The 19,498-nt window shown below is 38.1% G+C and overlaps 1 protein-coding gene across 1 annotated transcript in view; it reads right to left on the bottom strand.

The window, feature by feature from the left end:
• Positions 1 to 19,498, bottom strand: part of BET1 (Bet1 golgi vesicular membrane trafficking protein) — a 62,015-nt gene that overhangs the window by 10,673 nt on the left and 31,844 nt on the right. The gene's annotated exons all lie outside the window — the stretch shown is intronic.

The following is a 19,498-nucleotide window of genomic DNA, read 5'->3' as shown; positions in this document are numbered from 1 at the left end:
AAACAAAAAATCTTGGCCCTTGTTCCAGGAGGACATCAGTACATTATCATTTCATTGTTTGGAAAGGGAACATTCTCAATAGCTGTCAAAACATTAAAATTCAGTGCTGAATAGAGCTTTACCACCTTCCCTGCCCCCCCCCCCCCCCGCTATTTATTTAAAAGTAACAGGCACGCTACTGCAGCATACAGCGCCTCAAATTGGAAAGCTGCAGATTTCATTATTATTGAATCTTCACTTCTGTGAATGATTTAAATTCCATTTGCAAAGATAATTTCTCCTTCATTCTTTAACCCCTTGTAATGCTTTATCACAAATGTTTTTTACCTGCTTTTATTAAAGATGTGACTCACTGTATATACTATATATACCAATGGATTGAATTTATTTCCCAGGGTGATACCAGAATGATTTATCAGTACTGCTGCATAAAGAAAACAACACCATGGAGTTCATTCAGAGTTTGCTGTTTCAGGTGTAGCATCTACTGAACTAAAGAAGATGCATTGACTTTTCCAATTACAACATATTGCTATATCATTAGTTGCTTTGGTATTTGTGTTCCATTAGGAACTAAGACACCCAATACTGGACCAAGACCCACTTGTATTGTATAAGCTATGTCAACATGGAGCAAAGCTCCTTCTTCACTGGGCTTGCAGTACAACAGGAGTCTTTGTCTAGGCAGGTAGAGTTGTAAGAAGGAAGAACAAAATAACTCTTTTAAGAAAGGTAGCTTATGCCCTCCTGCTGACATCCCGTGTAATTGCTCTTAGACCCCTCATATGTCTTTTTGCAGTGCATAAAACCAAAAATAATTGCAGCATTTATTTTCTGACTGCTTGTCAAAGATCAATTGAAATGTGAGTCTTGTAGCAGCCAAACTTCAGGGTAGACATTGAGAAGCTATTTATTTACAGCTGGTTGTCTACATCTCAAGCATCATTGCAAAGAGTAAAATGAGTATAACATAGAAACTGGCCCTTTAATTTGTTTAATATTTGATACTTTAAGAAGTTTATCCAAAACTTCATCTGAGGCATTAGTTGCACATACAAAACCAAAGGCCAAGGAGAAGAAATGAACTGCAGAACTGTCACCCATGCTGTACAATGTGAAGCTTGTCTCCATGGGATTTTGTCTGGAACTCAGCAATTCTAACAGAAGTTTGCCATGTGTCGTCACTGATGACTTGAGACTTCATTTACATCAGTTCAGCAAAATACATCAGTTGTTTCAAAGAAGGAAAAAGTACCGTCACTGGATTAGAGGTGCTGTTCATGATAAAACCATCTGAGGTTCACAGAAGCCTGTTTCTTACTCTACCAGAACAAAGATGTCTCTTAAAGGATTACATGCTAAAACCAGCAACATTTAGATGTTGTAAAATTTACAGATTCTGAGAAAACCTTCATGAGTGCTTCAGATTTGACCTAGGGTTTTGTTAGGAGCAATATCTCACTAAACACATTATTTGAAGAAGAGTAATGGTGACAGTCTGTGCAGTAACTGAATAACCAGAGGGTAAAATTGAGGCTCCAGGAGACAGTAGGAAAACATCTTTTAGCAATAGCTGGACTGAGTCTGTCAGTTGTGTATAATTTTATTTACATTTTTCCTTCATACACCATCCAAGAAAATGATCACATTTGGTAGCATTGCTATATAAAAAGATGTTGCTTTACAGTACTTGCATACTGTTACCCTTTATTTCCCTCCATAACTCTTCTTCTACTTTTAATAAATATGGATTTATACATAACTAGGTAAAAAAAGTATATCTCCCCACTAGATTGTAGCTATAATTCATTGTTAAGGGGCTCATTTTTCATTGTCACTTAAGTTTTCTGTAAAATGAATCCCAATTAGCCACGTAAGATATTCATGACTCATAATGTTTGTAATCTGATGAGGATGTTTTGAAATAACATGTATTACTGTCTATATGCAATTTATAAATAGCACATTTAATTCTTCACAGTTTCTTACAGCAAAGTGTGGAAATGTTACTGACATGATTAATGTTTCAAATCATTTTTGTCACATTCATCTTATGTTCTTTTCATACACTGAAAGTGCCTCATACAAAAGTTTGTTTTAGAGTTCTCCCAACATACAATTAAAGAATCACTAGATCGGAAAAGACTTCTTAGATCATTGAGTCCAACCATTCGTTGCTGTCACTAAACCATGTCCTTGAGACATACTCTCCCATAGTTTCTGTGGTTTCATCCTGCTCTTGTCGAAGCCAATATTTTAGAATCATAGAATCATTAAGGCTGGAAACGATCACCCAGTCCAACTGTCAGCCCAACCCCACCGTGCCTACTAAACCATGCCCCCAAGTACCAAATCTACATGTCTTTTTTTAAACCCTCCAGGGATGGGGACTCCACCACTGTCCTGGGCAGCTAGTTCCAGTGCTTCACCACTCCATCAGTGAAGACATTTTTCCTGATATCCAGTCTGAACCTCCCCTGACACAACTTCAGGACGATCCCTTTCATCCCATTCCTTGCTACTTGGGAGACCAGCACCCACCTCCCCACAACCTCCTTTCCAGGAGCTGCAGAGAGCGATGACAATAATGCATTCACAATTCCATCTCACAACAGAGTGGACATAGAAGTTGACTGGGTATCATTAATCTTCACCATATTTATATTTTCATTGATCATATTAATCATTTCACAGAATGAGTCTGTGAAATAAATACAATTATTCTGTTATTGATTGATTGTACTTCTGTTGGCTTTCTGACCCATTCCTTGGCAGCTCTCCCACATGGACATTATGCCCTAGACTTTGCAAACCAGCTGGGTTTTTTGTTTAACAGGTGTGGCTGCAACCACTCCTTAGCATCTGCAGTTCTTCCTGCCAGGAAACCTAAACAAGTAGTCAGCAAAGGGTATTAAGATGACTGAGTCTTCAACGTTTTGTTTATCGGTGACATATAGGGAGAAAAACCATGTAAAAAAAACCCCACATGTACGCAGACTGCAAGCTTACCTGTCTTGATTGTGGTTTTATAATTTTAATAATAGGCTGCATGGGGTGTGTCATTGTTAGACACAGACACCCTGCTTAGGCAATGTGTACGTCAGTCTCTTTTCCCCAAAATACTGATGAACAACGAGTCCTTGTTTTAAAAGGAGATCTTTTATAAAAGAGGTGTTCTACATGTCCTACCAACTGCCCAACCACTGCTACCATTTTTTGGTTCCCGTTACTGTCTCCAATCCAACTAGATGAATATCCTTACACAGCAAACAGCCCATATATTTTCTTAGTAGATTACTCCATGAGTCCATTGCAATATCAATAAAAATGAAATAAAGCCCAGGGAAGTTGCTTGAAAAGATCCTGTTTAATCAAACTTCTAGTACACAACTGGAAGCCCAGGAATCTTATTATCATTAACATAATAATGATATGATTATGATTGAATTATTAAATAAGTAACCAGAATGTCAATGTTCTTACGTGTTTGATAAACAGGTTTTCACAGTTGTCATGATTAACTTGCTACTTTCAACAACTGTGAAAAAACCCTAATAAGTCACAGGCAGGCATCATTAGAGTTGAAAAGCTGATATTGCATGATATTAGGATCAAATATTTCAATCACTGTTTTGTTAAGCAGTAAGATTCAGTTATTAAAAAAAATATTTTCTAGTTAAAGTTTGATCCATTGTGCAATTAAGTAACAGCTGATGAGATATTTCTAAATAAAACTACTACTTTAGCCACACAGAAGCAGAGCTAGATCACAGAATGTTTTTAGTTAGGATTTGGTATCAAGAAGGGATAATGTCAGCATCTTTAATCAGTATACTTTTCACTTAATATCCTGGCTTATTCTGATGCGAATTAGCAAATGAGAGCCCTCAAAACTCAGATGTTTCCTCCCATATTCTGAAAGCTGACAAGACTGCCACTAGACTTAGGATGTCATCAGCTTTATTCTTCCTGGTGCTATTCTACAAGTAGTGCCATCAGGAGGAAGATGCCGTGTAAAGCCACACCTCCTGTAAGACTTCAAATGGTTGTAGGGGATTGATCACGCCTGCAGCTCATTGCTGCATGTTCTGTCCAGCAACAACTTAATCATGCAGGTCACGAGTAAGATAGTATGTGCAGTTATTATTAAAGTTCTGTCATGATGAGAACGTATATAGATCGTTACAAGTACCAACAAACCTTTCCATTTCATGCATCACAACGATTCAAAACATTAATAAATACTGTCAAAGAGAACCATTCCTGTGCCTGTTCTTACACTTCCATCAGAGATTACAACTTCTTTCTGGGATAAGGTTTGGAGTGACTTCATCTCATTATGTTCCCAAAATATGTTCATTTAAAAATGCTGTTCTCTTACAATGAAACACTCACCAAGTATCATTCAAAATAGCCTTTTACTGGTTTTAGAAGATACCAAGAAGATATCTGGACAAGATTCTGGGAACTTTCGGAAACCATATGGCTGTGAATCAGGAGAGCTTCCTTGAACACACAGAAATGTACTCATCCATGCCTAGTCATCCTAGGCCATTCCATACAAAGGTTCAAAAGATTATTAACATTTTGTACCTATAAAGACTTCCTCTCTCATAGCTTTGCACATGTATATGATTACATATGAAAAAATCTAAACTCATAGTAAGATTTTATAACTCACTAAATATGCTTAGAACAAAATTCACCCTCTGTTTTTACATACAGTTGTGGCTTTAATGAATATCACATTATTTTCTTTTTCCTGATTTCAGTATCAACCCAGTTTTTCCAGTCATAGTAAATGTTATCCTGAGGGAGGCCTGAGGGAGCTTGTTTGGTCAGATACACTTCAGCAGCGAAGGACCAGCTTAGGGAAGGAAAAGCAATATGTATAGCTGCATGAGCAAAGATTATCTAATAAGTCAAATGAAAATATTTAAAGTAAGAAAATGCAGTCTTTTTCACAGTTGCGACTTGTTGGGGTGTTTTGATTAACAGTGAAGGCATCTTTTTCCTCACCTTGATATCAGCTAAGTTTGGGAAGTATTGAGCTTTATGGATAATATAATTTAAATAGAATTATTATTTATTTAAAAATTGTTGCTAATTACTGTGATACTGCTTATTCTTTCATTTAGATACTTTTTAGTATCATAAGCTGCTCCATCTCTTGTTTGATTCTGCAGGGAACACATGCAGAAATCTCTCCAGTATTTTTATAGATTTCTTGTCAGTGCTGTTAAATTATGTCAAAATAGAGAAGAAAGGCTGTGGACACAACTGCTAGTCTCTCTCCTAAATTTCATTATGTAGGGCTAGAATCAAAACTTACTGAAATCATGGACAGCTTTTGTATTGAGTTTGTATCAGGCTATAAATTTTTATTAAAAGAACAGCTCCGCTGATTTTTTTGTCTTCCAAGTAGTGTATGCTGTGTAATCTATGAATAATTCCAGTCATGATTTTTTTCCTTTAATATTAAGGTACCATCTCTGATGTCAGCTTTGACTAGGTAATAATATCAGTTGAATGAGTGATAAGAATTCAGAGCCATTGCAGTAGCCTGAGCACTAATAAATGTAATGTCTAAAGAGGAGGACTAATACATATAAAATAAAAAGTGGGACTCAAAATAATTTTTCGTTTCAGTTAAACAAATGCATGGGATGAATGGAGCATACAGTTCCAATACTTCATAAGATGCAATTAACCAGTAATTTGATGATTTGCGTTCTGTTTATTTTGACCTATTTATCGGATACTTAGGAAAGGCTTCCACCAGTCAAAATAGAGAGTTCAATAAAAATAGGGACTTTAGGTGCAATGAATCTTAGGCAGGGGAGAGTTATTTTGTATACCTGTGTCTAGGCGAAGCATTTTCTTACAGCTTATTTCCCAAGACAAATGGGGCAGACATCATCCTTGTTTCCTTGTCCAGCAAGGCAAAACTGAGAATGTGAATCAAGACTAGTGGATGCTGGAGCTAGCTTTGTGTTGGCTTTGTGCTTGGCTACTGGAGAGTCACTTTAAAAAAAAGGAAAACATTATGTAGTTCTTAAGTTTTCTCATAAGTCAGCAAATCATACACGAAACAATTTGTTTGATGACTAATTAGAGAAGCTAATGTCTGAACTTACATCTGCAAAACTCTTGCAAGTCTTTTTTTTCAGAAAGACTATTAAAAATAAACTCTCCATTTAAAGCACCTTTATAGAGATAATTTTTTTAGGCTGTTGCATGGGCTGCAGCAGCAGGGCTAATTACCTGTACTGGAGCATGGTGCTAATGGGACTATGTGGCTTCATGTATTATAGTGACTCATTCAGAGTTTGCTTCTGTATTTCTGCATAACCCTACATTATGCCATAAGAATATATATTTAATTTCTATAGTTGCATTCTTTGCCAGATGGAGCATAGCAATTGGGAAGAAAATGTAACATTGTTCTCCATAAAGAGAGGTAAGTCTGTGCCATGTGAGCAGAAGTTTGACATGCTTGTGCACGTGACACTGGATCTACCACTCTCGGATCTGACTCATGATTTTTATGAATCATAGGAGATCCTGGGCCAAGTTCCAGAGAAAAATCTTGGTCACCTGTCAAGAGGGCAGGTCTAGCACTAGCTCTAGCTCTAGATTTGTGCCTCCTGACATGGTGGCACATGAGAGGTGAAATTCAGCATAGACTTACTCCCTGGGGAAAGGGCCATACTTCCACATACCTCCTGCAGCACACAGTGCAGATGCCGGCTTAGAAAGTGTGGCTAGAAAGTGATATGCAGGATGGAGAGTGAGGATAATTGGATTCTAAACTTCCAAAATAAGCTGTGAGATGGAGCCAAATCTTTAATATCTCTGTTCCTCTGTTTCCCTGTCACCAAGCTGTGGATTTCTTGCCAACGATGGTAAGAGGCTTATTAAATCATTTTTATTAATATGCTCTAATACCCTGAAATGCAATGTGCTTTAGGAAAGAAAAGTATTATTCAAAGTCAGCGGGAGAAGAATGTCCGCTATTTGCATTACAGTAGAATCAAATGACCTGATCCATCATGTAGATTATACAGAAAGACATCATTCTTCCCTTAGAGTCAGTGGGAGATGAATGATTGTCTTTTGCATTACAATAAAGTCAGATGGTATAGTCCATCTTGTAGGTTATATGGAAATTATGATACCTCTCCCAGATATCTTATAACCCTACAACTCATGAAGTATCTTCTAGCATTACATTTTCTGCCACATTTTAGCAAGGAACAAGCCATTTGAAGGCAAAATAAGGGCATAAAAAAATCAAAATATCAAAATATGATATATAAAATGCATTAATATGTGTAGGTTTTAGAACGAAGTGGAAACCCCTTTTGTTAGAAAGAATGTACATCTTGGTAAAAGAAGCTATACCTTTTGATGATGCTACACTAGATTTTCAAGTTTTATGAAAAATATACAGAATGTGTACACAAATTTGCAAAATCATGTTCAGCAATATCACCAAAGAGCTATGTATAAAGAGCTTTCATGTGAGGCTGTTCAAGGTCATGATTTATTATGGACTAAATACAAGTTTTGTGTATGTGCTTACACTGCTGGTAAAGAAAATCTGTTCCAGAAATCACATCATCTTGTGGAGCAAAACTCCATACAAAGAATTATCAAGGAATATTTGATTCCTAACTAACAGATTCATAGTAACTTTTAAAAATTTAGACAAAGACAGTTTGGGTTAAAAATAGGCAGATGTGTTGTATTGCATCCTACCAATCGATTTTGTCAAAGCTTTCTCCTGACCTTACCTGTCTCCCTCAAACACAGTGAATGTCTGACAGGGGAAATTAATTTCTCCTTATGGTCCTGAGTGGCTGAACTTCCAATAGGGAATGAAGCAGCCAGTAACATTCAGAAGAATCCGTTCATCCCTACACACCAGCTGGTGCAGGCATTTCTGTGGGTGGGGAGCTGAAAGCAGAAGGGATGCATGGGTGTGTGGGGCAGTGCTGCTATGCAACAACCACAACCCACAAGTTTGACTGCTGCCTAAGGCCGAATTTAAACAACATCAGCCTGGACCATTCCCATTTGCTGCTCCTCAGGTGCTCGGGTTAAACACAGTACCTGAGATGAGCGCACCCACTGCCCCCTCGCTGGCCAGGGCTCACAGCTGTCTTGACTCTGGAACACAAAGAAACCAGGAGCTGGGGAGAGAGGAAAGGGCAGGGGATGGACCTTCAGAGCTGCCTGGGGTGTAATAATTTCATCAGACTTTACCGTGAGCAATGAAAGTAGTGAAATCTCCTCTGTTCTTCCTCTGTTGCCTAAAAAAACCCCAACCCCTTAACTGGGATAACAGCTTTCCCTCCACTGATGTGTTATTAGCTGTTATTTTAATAGTCAGGTATTTTCAGGATACTTGTGGGAATTTAACATACTTGAAACAATAACCCTTCTCAAATTCAATAGGAATGAGCTAGTGCTTGTGTTCAAATGGGTTCATGGGACTGCAGGCAGTCTGAGAGGGAGACAGATGTGCCCTCAATAGCTGGGCAAGGCTTCTCTGCTGGGAAAATGAGATAAAAACGGGAGAGGGATCTGCTTAGGCTGGAAGAAAATATGTAGAGTGGCGGAAATAATTTAAAGCCTCGGATATGGTCAGTACAATTACAAAAGCAAGGAGATTACACTGTGTAAGTGCTGTGCTAAGGAAGCTGAAATATTCAACTGTCTCTGCCTGGCAGAATTCTCAAAAGACATTGAATGTGTGATAGATGCTTATATGGCATAGGGGATGCGAGTGTCACAGCCACCTGAAAATGCGAATGTGGTCCTTTGTGGTTCACTTTTGCCACCTGCTAGCTGAAAGGTTGATTAGATGAGTTGCTACGGCTTAACTTTGAGGTTCTTCAGTGAATTGTATTGTATAAATGCAGGAATACCCCATGTGAACTTTGATAGCAAAAAGTTCTAGATCAGTTTTTAAAAACAGTCCAGCTGTTAGTCTTCAATCTTTTAAGAGCTTATTGTTCCTAAAATCATGGAGCATATCAAGCCAAATAAAGTTTTTTGTATGTACTGTGAACAATCAGCAAAACAATTGAAACTCTTATTGGGAGACTGTGACACAGAGATGGATAAAATATTTCTTCGTGGAATCTTGATTAGGATTTTAAATGACATTAAAGAAGAGGATACGATAAGATTGTTTTCTTTCCAGAGCTGAAATATTAGTAGGTTTATACTGAGTTGCAGGATATTATCATTGTTTTTTACATCAGTAATGCCTTTCTAACCTCAATTAGCAAGAGACCAGAAGCCATGCTATGAATCTTTCACTGAAATGCAGCTGTCAGCTATATAAATGACTTTATAACTGTTCTAAACATGGAAATTGCTTATGCAAATTAACCTGAACCACAGTGTTTAAGATGAGAAGTGTAAGAAAAGATGGAATTAATTCAGTGGTGTTGGGAAGCATCATTGGACTCCAGCTGAGTGGAAAACAATCACTTGGAGAATCAGATGAGTTCCACCAGAGTGGAGAAAGGAAACCTAGCTAACGTTTTCGGAAGTGCTAGGGTAGGGGGAAGACATCTGTCCTACTTGCCTCTTTGACTTGTAGAAATACTTTTTCAGAGTGTTTTCCCTCATGTAAAAAGAAGCATAATTTTAAATATATGTTTACCACCTGGAAAAATCCTACCACAAATGGAAATAGATTTAAAATAAGGTGATTAATTTTTCACACTCCTTGCTGGTAGTTGGCTTTTAAAAGGGCTTGAAAAGAAATAAAAGAATCCTTGAAACCATTTGCTTTGAATTATTTGAGTGCCGACAGACTGACAAAAGAAATATGTCTTCTTCATTCCTTCTCAAGTCCTGAATATTTGCTAATATTTGGTATTTTATCCATTATATTGAAAACTCATAATGAGCTCCAGCTCTGAATTTGCTTTAGTCATTTATTATTAATGTCTCATATACTGTCATGTGGGACTTTTATTATTCAATGCCTTTAGTAAGTTTAAGTCAGTAAAATCTGCAGTTGCTGCTCCTTGGACTCATTATTTTGCCTGTGTTCATACAACTCAGATGGAATTTCTGACCCAACAGGTATTAAGGGAAGTGTCATATTGACTTTAAGAAAGCAGTATTTCAGTCTTGAAATAAGAATGAATAGCTGAAAGAGGATCTGCAAGAGGACCAGGAAGCTATCTAATGTGAATGAGGTTCAGCTGATAAGTTTTGGCTTGTACATAAATAGCAGCACAGACTAAAAGTTACTCCTTCCTCAGTTCTAACGCCATATTTTATTTCTGTAAAAACCAAGAACCCTGTTTTAGCTGCTTTCTTGAGGTTTTAGCTGATTCTTTCATATTTATTGATTCAAAAATGCTGATAAGACCTTGGTAAGTGAGTTATGGTTTCTGCCAAGATGAATGAAAATAGCAAACCATGGTGATTTTCAAATTTGGCAATTACAGTGGCTTCCCCAAAAAAACGTGTGCCACTAAATAAGCTATTATTTGTATAAATAGTTTTATCTTCTGACTTGATTCGTTGCATTTTAATGAAATTGTCAGCTCACTGTTACAAATAGATTTCTTGTTGATGCATCCTCAGATATAGCAGTGAGTAACACAATTTATTTGCAATGTTAGAAAGTATTAAAAATCTGTATCAAGAATTGATTAAAAATTCTTCAGGTGCACGGGCCGGAAAGCTGGTCTATGTGCCTAAAATACAGACAGCTTACTGATAAAGTAAAAATAAAAAAGTAAATCTACAAGGCTTGCAGACTGAGGCATGTAGGGGTGATACCATGTGATACGCTTCACTCTGTGATGTGAAACTTGACTTCTAACAGCTGTGTGAAGCAGGGTTCCTCTTTATAGTCTGTAATAGGAATACATGTACTGTGATAAGGACAGGGATTTTATTTTCTTTAATCTTCATCTTGTTGCCTTGTCTCTCAGTTAAAAGGAAACCCAAGAAGGATAAAACAGCAGGAGGGACCATCAAAGCAGCTAAACTAGAAGACTAGCAATAAGACAGTTGGTAATATTAATACATCTGTGTCTGACAGAGCATAACACAACTGTAATAAACACTAGAAGCTTTGAGATAGCTGTTTTCCATATCCAGGATTAGTCAGAATTAAAGGTACTATTTCTGAGTCCAATGTCTTCTCAGCCACCATGTACCGTACACAAATAGCCCACACGAGAAGCTGCTGCTTAGGATGAGTGTGATGTTCATAGTGGAGTAACAGGAGGGGGTGACTTGTGGAGGCAAAGTGCTAACACAGTGAATGGTGTACAGTTATGAGGAAAGATGGCATTTAGAAAACAGATGAGAAAGGCACAGACCTTTCTTACTTTTTCATCCATTGGCATCAGCTTTATCAGTTATCTCAGTTTCTGCTCAAACCTACTCTTCGTTCCCAGACTAATTTTTTTATTCCCCAGGAAATCGGGCCATCTCTGAACTATTGACTTTTAGTTCTATGAGTCTGGAATAACTTCAGTCTCCACATTATACTGGAATATTTTTGATTTTTGGTTTAATGTATGAAACCATCTGTTAAATTTCTGAATCTGAGATCATCATATTTTATTTTCTGCTATCATATTTTATTTTCTACTGACACCACAAAATCAGAGCGCCTTTCTGAGCTGCCTAAGACTCAAAAGTAAGGACATAAGATTTAAAAGTTCAGTTGGTATGCAAGCCACAACCCTAAGGAGAATTTAGACAACAGAAAATGAAACATTTGTGTTTCATGCTTCATAGCAATCGCTATCCCATTCTACATTGCTGGAGACCAGAAACAACCAATGCAGAACTACAGTGAAATCATTTCCCTGTGGTGAGGGACATGCCAGCTCTGTTTCAGACCAAGGTCTACATTTCATTTTTGGGAAAAGATTCTTGAGATTGGTAGACCTTTAGCAGATGTGGCAAATAGCTGGTTGGAAACTGAAGCTATGCCCATGTAAACTAGACAATGTACAGCTGTTAGTGAAAAGGATGTTCCATACCACAACTTCCTTAGCAACACGGGGTAAGATAGATGTGACTTGGAAATCAGAATTAGATGCCTTTTCTTCGCGATTTAAATAGAAGTTAGGGCCTTCATGAAATCACTGCTATAGCTTCAGTGCCATGACCAGTTAATTCCCTTTGTGCTTCGTTCTATGAATCTGAAAAAAATAGACTGTTTTGCAGAGCTGGTAAAAGTGCATCAGTTCAGCCTGAACTTTTAAGTTCTTTATAAAAATTATTCACAGAATCACAGAAGGGTTGAGGTTGGATAGGATGTCTGGAGGTCATCTCATCTAATATTCGATTCAAGCTGAGTCACCACAATTAGGCTGCTCAGGACAATATTCAGACTGCTTTTGAATATCTACAAGGATGGAGATTGTGAATCAATTACCTTGTGTTTCTCATTGTTTCTTAAAAATATCCTAAAATATTTTTGAGAAAGCCTCCAAGACAATTTTGACTACTTCAGAGCTGAAATACACTGTGACTACACTGATACGCAAAGGGGTTACCTCAGAGTCGGGGTTGAGACTGGCATTTTCCTGAATACTCTGGAATGGCCCAGCTGTGTCTAAGTTTAATATTTGCCTATTACTGTGTTTCATTTGTGCCCTAGGAGAAATCTGCTGAGGAGCTTCATGTACAATTATAGGGTTTTTATGAGTTTTCAAATTATATTTCCAGTCCAGCCTCTTTTAGCAAACAGGCAACAGTTTGCTGACAGATTTCACTGCTTCATTTCCAACACTCCACTTATCACCCGGTTTCTGCTGAATGTTTTACCAGTATTTTACAACAAGCTTAATCTGAGATACCATGCAGCTTTCTTAGTACTGAGTATGTATTAGTCAATATAGTGACAAACAATAAGCTTGCACACATCTAGTACCCCAGACAAATCTGCAAATGAGGAACTTATTTAGCTGCAATTTACAGCATCAGGAAATAACACTGAGTTTAGAGCAGAGGATTTCTTTGAAGTGAATAAATAAGTAACTCAATAAACAGTTCTACGGTATATAGTAAATTCTGTGTTATGCTTTTATTAAAATATGTCAGTTGTGTTTGTCAATGACAAACACATTAATAGGGAAAATCAGAGTAGTAGAATGTTCATTTGTTATATAGGACAATATCAGAGCACGTTTTCTTTCAGTTGACGTATTTAGATCTTTTATAGTGTGTGTATAGCATCCTACCAGGGATGTGTCTTTTTATACCTCACATAAACATTTGTCTAACTGCCATTTGCCAACTACAAAGATCTATGCGGTCAGTGGAAGTGATGGGAGTGAAAAACATGCTGAAAATTGACAGTCCCATTTTTTCATGTACCCCTCATTAAATAAACTGACAGAACTGATGCACTACCCCAGACCAAGAATCAGGGGAGTATGCAGTGATTGTGTAGGCACTGACCATCTAATCATTCATTAAAGACTACATTTGCACAAGCATAATGCTTTGTTCCATTGTACTATGAAACACAATTAGAAATTGATAGCTAAAAGTGCTGCAGTCGGACTTACAGAAAGTAGAAGATAGCAACACTGGACCCAGCATCAGCAATGGGAGTGCAACAACAACAACTTCACAGTTACCGCAAAGGAGGCTCTGGGAGCATTTTCTGGGCACACAATAATAGAGCTGCTGATATTCCCATACCTATCCGCTATACATTCAGCAGTATGTAATCTGGCGTCTGCACAGCTTTATCTCCAGCAATCTGAAAGTATTTCTGAGGCTATCGGCAGGTCACTCACAACAAATTAATGAATATAATTTAGTTTTGCAATTACATTTAAAGAGAGGAAAAAACCCCAAACTGGTAATTACATAAGTAGTAATTATATTCTACTACTAATATTCTGCTGTAGTTTTATAAATTACTAAGAGAGAATTAACAATAAGTATGAAACATCTCTTTGAGGGCAGTATTCCATAAGAACAAAGCAATAATAACTGTGTTTATGAAAAAAAGCACTTCAATTAATCTCCAGTACCTGTAGAGGCCAGGTTGCAGCTGTGTCTGGGTCATCTTGCATTTTCATTCAGTGTCTAAGTGATGCAAGAGACACTATCATCTCTGTTTTGTGAGTGGAAAATAAAAAAAAAAAAATCAACTTAAAGTTTAATTAGGGGCATTTAAAAGAAATGTATAAGGTGACATTTAGCCTTCAAATCCCAAACTGCAATTCTAAGAACCTCTCTCAGCTGCTGTGTCATAATGCACACATCTAAGTTCATAGCCCCTACAGTCTCCCAGACTCTGAAGTCCTCCTACAAATACTGACAAGCGTTTCTGCTGGGACAAGGCTGACCAGTTCAGCATCTTTTGATTTAGCGATCAGATACCCTGAGAAACTTCACCTAGTAAGGCTTTTGCTGCAAGCAGATACACAGCCTTGCCTGGGCTGTGCACAAAGGCTGTAGACTAAGGCAGAAGCGGTGCTTCTTTCTTACAAATATACAAGCAGAGGAAAATGTGGCTTGGATAATATGTCTGGTATATATTTCACTGGACTGGCTTCGTAGTTCTGGACTCTACTTTCCAAATCCAATTTGGAGAAGTCAGCACTGCTGTGGCCAGTGTCAATAAGTTTTCTGATACTTTTTCAGGCTTCAGGAAGTGAACTGAAATGCATCTGAACTCTTTGTTCCTCACCGTCATCAATTCTACATTGCTCTGTGGCCATGAAAACAAATGGAACAAAATAGGACGTGTCTGGTTATGGGCTTTATGGTTGCTAGATGGTGAAATCTTAGTCGCACTGAAGCAGTTCCCTGGATATAGAAGTACCTTCACATACAGACCCCATTCTAATATGGGGTGTAGACCAGTAACTCACTGTGATAAAAAATTGAGAGCCCGTTTTAAAAAACAGATGCAAGGAAGTGTATATATAGTGGTACCCCAAAGTTTTACTGGGGAAAAAAATCCGGATTAGAATCAAGGACAAAGTATCATCTTGTAAAGAAATATTCTCAAAAAAACTCTTAAAAGAAATATTATACCTTGCAAAATTAATACATGTTCTGTCAGACACTGGGGGAAAGTAACGTTTCACTAATTTGGCTGAATCTGCCCATTTTCCAGTTCTTTCCACTTCCTTCTAAGCAAAAGTTTTGTTTCAAACTTGACAGCTTTCTATGTTAGGATCTTGGACACCCTCCAAAACTTTGTTAGCAGATAGTAAATTTTAAGCCAGGTCTGACTCGGAAGGTTTTTTTCTCTGATAAATGTTTTTATCTCTGGGTAAGAGAAGTTCTGAAGGTATTACATATGTGAAGAGTAAATTACAAAAATAGCTACTAAAAATCATTCTTCATAGCTATTTACAGTAGCTGTACATTAAAAATATGTGCTGTTTAGGCTGCCATATGGGTAGCCTTCATTTTCAGAACAGATGTCTCTTAAGTTTCAGAAACTGAGACGAAATGGCATTGGGAAGCCTTTTAGAGATAGTGCTTTTGTTTTCTGTCAGATGACTGATCCTAAATGGATGATACTATTACAGAAACATCCTGTAGATCTAAAATGTTGCAGAAATACCAAGTGAGAATAGGATTTGATTTTTGTCTTTAAAGGAAAAAAAATGTTTTTTTCATGTAAAGCAAATGAAAAACCATTAAAATATATTCCAGCTGTTGGGAGTTTGGGATTTGTGTGTGTTTATGAATCTATAAAATAGCATGTGCTTTTTCCTTTGAATGTTATTGTTCATGTTTATGATTACTGAGCTTATTTGCTTCCCAATCAATGTGCTAATCACCTCCAAGGTGGGGGCTATTAGCAAGTCATTATGAGCTAGCCGCAAGTAAATTAAATAGATTTGAAGAGCCACACGGTTTCTAGTTTGTTTAGAACAGTAGCTCTGCAGGGAGAAGTGCAAGGCTTGAAGAAACACTGGCAAGAAGTAATTTTGTGCAATGCTGGATGTACTGGATTTGTTATGTTGCCAAACTTCTGTTTGGCTTCCTCAACAGCTCTGAGTAGTGATGTATCAGAGGCAACTACGTTGTGATTAACTGGTGACTGTGCTATGACTGTTTCTTTTGCAACAGGAATACATGTGAAGTTGTGTGGTTAATCTCCAGGCTCTTTGCTGGACTGTATCTTGGACTGATACAGCCGGTAGTAGGTGGGGGTTTTCAGTGTTGAGGGGAAGGCTATACACAGCCTTCCCCCCTGCTTCTTTCTCTTAATTTCCTGCCCCCAGAGCCCTCTTTCCCTCTGTACTAACAGAAAACAGTACAGGACAAATGAGTTATCGCCAAATTTTGTAACTTGCAGTCTGGACTAGATGAATAGATTCTGCTGAATGGTAGTTGTTGTCAGTTTTGGCTGTAGGGTGCGTTATAAACAAAAAAAATCATACGAAAATGGACCTGCATTTTTAGTGCTCACAGAGTTCTGTCGTAGCCTGAACTGAAGGGTTAGTTCATGGTTTCATAACCTGATTAATGTCAACAGTAGGTTCAAGTAGTGTGTTGGTAGAATATCATTGGCAGTATCTGATTTGTGTTTTATGGATGAAGAAACCTAAGATGCATAATGTCCAAATTACTTTTTCAGGCCCATTTAAAATGTCACAGGCAAAACCAGAATCAAATCCAGAAATACTATGCTTGTGTTTTACCAAATAAACTGAATTGTCTGTGATTAGGGATGAAAGAGAACTCTCAAAATGGACATGTCTTCTTCTGGATTGTTTGAGCATCAACGTTGATTGTACTGTCTTTAATTAAACTGAAAGATGTTAATTGTGTGTGCCTTCATATCTTAAAATTTCAGTAATAGCAGTAGAGGTAAATACTGAATATAGAGTGAACGGTTCAACGGGAAGCTTGCTAACGAGGGTTAACTTGGGATATTCTGTTGCCTAGCTTTTCCTAAAGTTTTCTGTTCTTTTTACCACTTAGCTAAGAATCTTTCTTTAATGTCCTCAATTAGATATTGATAAAAAATAAAACCTGACTTATGAGTATACCCTCCATGAAATTTCAAGCCTGCAGAGGTCTGTCTGCAGTCAGACATGCCTTCAGCAAGCAGAGTTACCCTTGAAAAGATCTGATTTCATTCACTCTGTTCAACAATAGTTGTGAATCCACTGTGGTTTGGGACCACTATTGCTGATCTCAAAACTCATGAGTAATCCTCAAAGATCAGCAATGGGGCCATGGCTGACTCAGCTTTATATAATTTCTCTAAACCCATTAGCAAAGCAAGAAGCTAATGAATTATTCTGGAGAGAACTCAAGGGGAAAGTGATTTCCTCTGTCATTAGTCAAGACAGAGAAATAACCTGGTCTTAATTTGATCTGGTGTCCCCGGTGCACTGCAGGTTTGTCATTGACCTCTCATCTTCTCCTTCAACAACTGCTCAGTTCTTACTCTACTAGCCAGCCATGAGACAGAAAACGCATAGGCCATGTTAAAACAGAGAGGCATTATAATGCATTTGGTAATTTGTCAAGACAGAAGAAACTAAAACAAAGGTCATCAAGGTTAGAGGAAGTCCAGCAGCTGTGGTAGAAGCTTGTATTCACTGGGAGCTTGGATGTAGTAGGGCACGGGTTAAGGGTAAGAATCATAAAATCCCTACGTTGGAAAGGCCTCTGAGATCATCAAGTCAAATCATACCTGTCTGCTACTATATCATATGCCCCAGCACTTCATCTACTTGCATTTTAAATACCTCCAGAGAGGGTGACTCAATCATCTCCCTGGGCAGCCTGTTCCAGTACCCGATAGCCCTTTTAGTGACAAAGTTTTTCCTAATGTCCAACCTGAACCTCCCCTGGTGCAGCTTGAGGCCATTCCCTTTTGTTCTGTCACTTGGGTGAAGAGACCAACGTTCACCTCTCTACAACCTCCTTTAGGCAGTTGCAGGCAGTCATAAGGTCTCCCCTCAGTCTGCTCATCTCCAGGCTAAACAACCCCAGTTCTCTCAGCTGCTCCTTGTAAGACTTGTTCTCCAGCCCCTTCACCATCTTTGTTGCTCTTCTCTGGACACGTTCCAGAGCCTCAACATCCTTCTTGTAGTGAGGGACCCAAAACTGAACACAGTAATTGAGGTGTGGCCTCACTGGTGCTGAGCACAGGGCCTGGATCACTTCTCTGGTTCTGCTGGCTGTGCTATTTCTTATACAAACCAAGATGCCATTGGTCTTCTTGGCCACCTGGGCACACTGCTGGCTCATGTTCAGCCAGCTGTCAACCAACACCCCCAGGTCCTCTGCCAGGAAACTTTCCAGCCACTCTTCCCCAAGCCTAAGTCTGTAGCGCTGCACGAGGTTGTTGTGTCCCAAGTGCAGGACTCTGCACTTGGCTGTGTTAAACCTTGTCCTGTTGTCTTCAACCCACTGATCCAGCCTGTTCAGATCCCTTTGGATATCCTCCCTACCCTTAAGCAGATTGATGCTCCCCCCCAGCTTATTGTCATCTGTGAATTTACTAAGGGTACACTCAATCCCTTCATCCAGGTCATTGATAAAGATATTGAACAGAACTGGACCCAGCATTGAGCCCGGGGGAACTACGACTCTCAGCAGAAAATGGTTCTTAACTGTCTTTTAGTACAGGACACCATAGGGTAAACACTTCCACAATGACATTCAAGGAAGCAGAACAAAGTTCATTATCAAGAGGGATGTTTTTATGTGTTTTTATCCCTTTTCTCGTTTTGGGGGCAGAAATGTGTAAGGCTTTCCAGAACTCAGAGGCAAGAAAAAATAGTTGGGATCAAATAACTGCTGCTTATGTAATGCTTGACCTTTCTACCTTCTTTCTAAGTAGTCATTAAGTTGTAATTATAGTCTGACTTTGAAAAAGAAAAGAGCTGAATTTGGGCTTGGAAATGTCAAAAATGATATGTTTGATGACCTCAAAACCTTTTATTCAGTATTTTTATTAGTGTACTGGAATAAAATACTTTCTGAAAAGTGCATCAGCTTTGATGGATGCATTTTCCACTATAAAAGTACTTAAAATTAGAAATACATAGAGATCTTTTTAAAGATCTCTAAGTATGTCACAGCATATTCCACGTGTGAAGGATCATGAATCTTTTCTTGCTAGAGATAATAAAACACAGATATGTAATTTTTAATTCAAGTGATGGGATACAGATGCTAGTGTTCAAATCACGTGACTTGAAATCAGCATAAATTTAGATCAGCTGACTTATGTACTCTGCTGAAAATTAACTGTGTTTTGGTATACCTACTATCATTTCTTGTAGGGACAAAGCTGCTTTGTTTACCAGTATTGGTCAAAATGGCCTGTCAATGGCCTTGCAGAGCTGGTAATGAATGTTTTTATTTGACTGTAGAATGGGATGTGGTAGCCTACTGTGCTCATAGAGAGGAAGTAATTTCCTACCTCTACATACTCAGTCTTTTAGCAGTATTTACCTCAATTATAAATGCAAAAGATTTTGCTGTTTCTTCTGTT

The sequence above is a fragment of the Cuculus canorus genome, chromosome 2 (genome assembly GCF_017976375.1).
Source record: "Cuculus canorus isolate bCucCan1 chromosome 2, bCucCan1.pri, whole genome shotgun sequence".
Classification (NCBI taxonomy): domain Eukaryota; kingdom Metazoa; phylum Chordata; class Aves; order Cuculiformes; family Cuculidae; genus Cuculus; species Cuculus canorus.
Note: the sequence above shows the minus strand (reverse complement) of the source record. Positions and strands in the feature narration are given on the sequence as shown.